This window comes from Scaptodrosophila lebanonensis, unplaced genomic scaffold, assembly GCF_003285725.1.
Source record: "Scaptodrosophila lebanonensis strain 11010-0011.00,11010-0021.00 unplaced genomic scaffold, SlebRS2 tig00000001-arrow-pilon, whole genome shotgun sequence".
Taxonomy (NCBI): domain Eukaryota; kingdom Metazoa; phylum Arthropoda; class Insecta; order Diptera; family Drosophilidae; genus Scaptodrosophila; species Scaptodrosophila lebanonensis.
Window position 1 is genome coordinate 22511909 of NW_022060529.1, and position 6272 is coordinate 22518180.

Genomic DNA, 6272 nt, shown 5'->3' on the forward strand with positions numbered 1-6272 from the left:
GGAAAAACAATAAAGAGCTCAACTGGAAGTTATAAAGAAAAAAAAATGGCCAGCAGGCAATGCGACTGTTCGCTGACAAGCAAAAACAATGAAAGGTGACACTCGTCGCTTCAACTCAACTTCACAAAGAAAGAGAAAAAAACAACCTCTGCCCGCCTTCGAGTGGCAAGGTGTATGCATTGCTTCATTTTTATTCGGCTGTCCCTATTCCAGGTCTGTCCCTTGTCTGGGGCAGAAAACAATCGGTGGGGTCTTGACGCGCTTGTCGTCATTGCTGTCCTCATCGTCGGCATTATTGGCAAAAGTTTTGCGTGCGCTTTTGGGCATGCACAGACTTGTGTTTGGGGGCGGCCGTTACTCGATTCCTTATTCACGATTCACGATTCTGGATACTGGATACTGGATTCTGGATTCTCGGGCTCTCTCGCACTGTGTACGCAGCAAATTTTTTAGCTGATTGAAATTAGTTGAAGCATAAAAAAGTTTGTTTGCCAACAATTTTTGATGCAAAAATATTTCGTTGCAAAGTAAAATTATGACTGCTTTGCATATTTTTCGGTTACGTACCAATGTAAAACTTTGCCTTTCAACTTATTGGCAAATGTTGGAATTTATGGCCTAGCTGTAATGTTGGCTCTCCTTTTTTGCACGCGCTGTGGTTTAACGAGTTGGTCCTTGCCCTACCTCTACTTCCCTCTCGGAGCTTGTAGCCTTTGTTTTGGGCTTTTGTTTTATTTCTATATTTTTTTCGTCGGTTTTATTTGGCTGTTCTAATGGAATTAGAAGCACCCGGGCTGCCTGTTGACTTTGCTCAAATTGTTATTGACTTTGCAGAGCGCCATTTTACCACAGATACGAGTACTTGTATGTAACTTCGCATGTGTTAGTTAATTTGTAGTATACGAGTATAGCTGGCAGCAGTGAAACAGAAGCTGAGGCTCTTATCCCAATTGGAAGACGCGAAGATCCCAACAAAATTACGTCACATAAACAAGCAAAAGGAACTAACGCAAACGTAGCGCAAATTGTAAGTGAATAATTATGTTATTTTGTGGCTTAATGAACTTAGCAGAGAGCGCAGCAACAGCAACAGCAGCAGGAGCAGTAGCAATAGATGCTTCCATAGACAGCAGTGATGCTAGACAGCATTGCGTATACGTAACGTGCCAAGCCAGCGGCGCTTTTGACGTTGCTGCCTCTAATCACGACGCTGTATGCTTCAAGTAGCAACACAAAAATTTAATTACGCCTGATTCAGCTGCGAGCTGCGAGCTGTGAGTTGCAAACAGCGAACGGCGGGCTTCGATCTCTTGGCGGGCTGAAGTGCGCTTCAATAAATCGCAAAATCAATTGAATTAACAAAGTGACATGACAGCATCGAATCTTCTCCTGCTATTGCCGATATTGGTGTCGGTCCTGGTTCCGAGCAAATATTGGCAGCCACTTGAAATGCGCGTAATTTGTGATTTTCAATTGCTCTCGATTGGAATTAGTTCAGTTTGGCAGCAAATTGCGTTAGATAAATAAATAATAAATAAATATGTTTTGATTAAAATGAAGCTCACATTCTGATGATGATGACGACGACAATAATAAAGCCGACGATGATGTTGTTATTGTGTGGCGCCAACCACAAGCAAACATGTGCAAGCATTCTAATTTATGCAGCTCCCCTCTGTTGTCACAATATTTGCACAAAAGTGACAAAGTCGCGGCTGTCCTTGTATGCAACAAAATGAAAATTGTCATGCAAAATCGTTAAAATGGTCCACAAATTTGTAATGAGCACGTACGCCCAATAAATGCGAGGGTGTGACTATCGAGACACGTATTTACAACCGAAAACATGAGCATTTTTTAAACCCATCCATTAGGGCAGCAGCTCTCAGTCAACCATTATAAAATACGATATTGTTTTGCAACGCAATGGCCAAAGAGATATACATAGGTATATTGGGACTTAAAAATGTAAGCGTACGTGCGTCTAAGTTTCATTTCAATTTCAACTCACACCCACTATTTTCCAAAATTTATTGAATTGCTCTGCTGATTTTGTAACTATTTCCTTTTACTTTAACATGAGAAGAAATATTATATTAAATACTTAACAGTTTTGCCTACAATCATACATATCACCATACTTGTATTTCAATTTTTCAATCAGTCATTGGACTCATTTCCAGAAACAACTAGTATGCAGCCGTAAATTACTTTTCCACATACTGGAAGCAACTCTCCATTCTCGTATTCGTTGTATATAGTACACTGAAAAAGTTAAACATAAACATCGTAAATTTAAATAAACCCATATTTAATTACTGATTTAAATGTGAGTCATATTCAAATCAAAGTGTCATTAAAGTGTGTCATGCTGAATTTAATGTTGGACTTCAAATAACAAATAGTTAAATTTACTAAGTTCTATAGTTCATTCCAATATTTTTCTCAACCTTAAGTTGACGGTTTTTGTGGTCGATTTAAATATACTAGAAATTTATTAAACTGTAATTGGCTAGAATGTCAAGTCGGTTTTCAGCGGTTGTGTGGTATAAATACAAAGTGTAACAGTCAAGTAAGTGTATTCAATCAGCCATTCTTCACTTTTAATATTAGTATTGATCTAAACTAAGTATATAAAAGGCATAACAAAGATACATAATAATTGATAAGAATTAATAATCAAAAGAATTTGAAAATTACTTTCCGTTAAAAATGTTTCTATACAAAATATATATGTATATAAAATATTCATTCTGGAAATGTCGTTATTGGAAAGAATTAAATACAGTAGAGTAGAAAAAGAGTGGAAGAAATATTTTATAATTATAAAAAATAAACTTTTGAATCAAGTCCACGTCCACATCATCATTTGATTTAATGTCTTCACACTTTAAATTTAATGTATTAATTCTACTAAAACTCACGAAAGTGCAAAATTGATGGTAAAAATATTTAAATCTACGTGTAAATTTTAAATTTACGTCGTTTTTTTTTTATCAGTGTATATATGCTTTCCTATGTGTGTCTGGTTCTGATATGCGGAGCAAGCAACAAATGGCAATGGAAATTGAAGTCTGGCTTTGTTATTTATTCAGTAATTTCTGCAATCTAATTGAAAGATGTATAAATTGACGATTATTGGTCAACTCATTTAGCTGACAAACATACTTGTAAGTATAAATTAATACATGTATGTTTCTAAGATGGATTGTTTATTGTATACCTATGTAAATCAATCAAGAATAATATATAAAGAACAGTTTAGAGAAGACTTAAATTTCAAGGCGTCTTATATGTAAAATAGTGTAAGTTAACAACGGGTATTTAAATAAAACGACGGCTAAGTGCCCTTACAGTAGATGGCTAAAGCAATTGACTGCTGCTGAACACGATACGTCTCGCTACCCGCTGCTGACAACAAATTTCTATCTAATTCCCTGCTGCAGGTATAGGGATATCGTATTGCTACTATAGGTGCCTAGTTGCCAGATTACATGTATACATAACATTTCATCTTAAAATTCGAGACTGGTGTTTTCCATTTAAAGTGTGAATTTGGCGATTATTTACAAGTAAGTATCAATCGGACTTGTTTCTCTCGCAATAATTGTATTCACAAAATTAGTGCGCTTAGCGAAGCTGCGCTGTAAACTTTGCATGGTTTTTAATTCAAAAGACTGCTTTTCAGGTTTGAAAATTCGGTGGAAGGTGTTTTGCTTAGTGGGTACATGAAGCCAGACCTAAAATCATATTTTCAATTGAGCGTACAATCTAATTCTTTTGAGTTTCCGAGAAAGCATCTAAGGATACTTGTTTTGGGATTTTTATTGAAAATGTCTCCCTAAATTTCTTCAAGTAATGTTACCTTGAGGCTTTCAATATTTACTCGTGAAGCGGGAATTAAAACATTTTATATAAAAAAGCCTTTTAACAATGCAATGACGGGTTGGTTTATAGATAGAAGGGAGGATAGATAGTTATTTTGATGATCTTTATTGAGTGATAAAGTAAAAAATGCCTTCTGCTTGTTATTAGGTTTATTATCATTTTTGTGTTAATAGTGGACTGTATTTATGATGCGCATCCGGACCTGCAGTGGTTCTAATACTAACGTGTGAAGCGAAAAGGAGAATGTATGCCTGTGTTAGTAATAGTAAACATGATATGTTTATTTGTAAAATACATAGTGTTGCAAGGTGTTCCTTAACAGTCCTGATTTGTATGTAAATATTATCATCAAATGGAAATTTGTATCTAGATTTACAAACGCCAGTTAGTCTGGTAGGACAAACTGATTTATCATGATTTAGATATTACATAGCTATGCCATTCTTCACTTCAGATCAAACTGAAACAAATAACACATTGATGCATACATACAAATACATATATCTATCAATTTTTGGGAATTATTGCGATTGGGACAACTTAGGAGTTGGTACAAAACAAAACTGGAAATAGTTTGATGTGAAAATTTACTATAAGTATGATTTTTAAGGTTGTTTTTTACTGTGTGTAAGTTAATTCGTCGAGTCTGAGTTCGTATATATATAGCCTGTATTTTGAACATACATATATAGTAGAAATTGTTTGAATTGGAATTTAATGTGCAGCTATCAGTGCACACTTATTGTTAATGTAAATCTTTTGTTTCAACACTAACACTTTTTTAAGCCATGTTTTGGAAACGTCCTTACATTACAATAATTTAAGTTTCACAAATATCACAAAAAATGTCCGAAATTAGAGTTGGAAACAGCAATCAGCACTTTTTGTAGTTGATCATACTTTGAATTGTCAACCCCCAATATCATTATTGGGGCTGAAAAGGTGTCGCACAAGCTAATCGTATCCATTGGATATAAACTCTTAAAAGTTACTCAGTATGGCATTGTAAAAAATTCCACATGGAATTGCTAACGCTTGATTGGATGGGGTGTGCAAACGGGTTAAGAAAAGCTGCAGTTATATTGCCAATGAAGAACTGTTAATGCATGCTTCGTGTATTTTGAAGAATGGGAATCTAAAAATAACCGAAATAGAAATCAGGCAGCGACAGTGAGGCGGCCAAGCAAACAAGCAGCCAAACTCGCTGACACGTCCCCACCCAGCTATGATCAAACACATAAGCATACACACGCACACACACACACACACACACATGCGCACGCCGCACGCCATTTTCACACATTTTCCGAATCCGCAGCACGGAAAATGCTTTCAATTTGGCGACAAGCACGATTCCGGCGAATGCATGGCAATCAAAATGCGGTTAGTTGCGTGCGGCAGTGACAACAACGAGAACAACAAGAAAAGCAGCAGTAGCCGTAGCAGTATAGCGTATAACAACAACGACGCCTACAACGCTGACAACACAATGAAAACAGCAAGAGCAACAACAACGGCAAACAAGAAAAAATGGCAATTGTCAACAATTTTAATTTCCATATGCACGCAACTGCAGCAAGAACATCAACATCAACAACGACAACAAAAGCAAAAACAACAGCAACAGTCGCATCTACAAGGGGAATAACAGACACGCCATACGACAATGGCATCAAAACCAACTATAGCATACTTTTGAGCGCCCGCCATTGTTCGTAACTGTAAGCTTACATGCTTGCGTGCGTTGGTCAGCCTATGCCGCACGGTGGAATGAATCTATTCCACTCAGAAAATGTATTACAATGTTCAAAAAAGGAAGTAATCTTGGAAAGCTGCATCATAGCTGGCAAATGCCTCACAGTGATGCGATTTATAGTGCGGCTCGTGTAATTATTATTACTTTTTTAAATAAGTTATAATCAGATATAAGTTGATTTTCTTTAGTCCTCAATTGTTTGAATTAGTGAATTATTTTAGAAAGCTGTATCATAGCTGGCCATTCCTCACAGTGGTGCGATTTATAGTGCGGTTCGTCTAATTACTATACTATATTATTACTTTTTTAAATCAGTTATAATCAGATATAAGTTGATTTTCTTTAGTCCTTAATGGTTTGAATGAGTGAATTATTTTAGAAAGCTGTATCATAGCTGGCCATTCCTCACAGTGGTGCGATTTATAGTGCGGTTCGTGTAATTATTATTACTTTTTTAAATCAGTTATAATCAGATATAAGTTGATTTTCTTTAGTCCATCTAGACACATGCTCATGTAAAAGAGGTATTCAAAATTTCGGTGAAACCAATTTCAAAAGCGTTTTTAATATAATTTTGTTTATTAACTACTTAAATATTTACGGATTTACAAATTTGAAAATGGGCCCC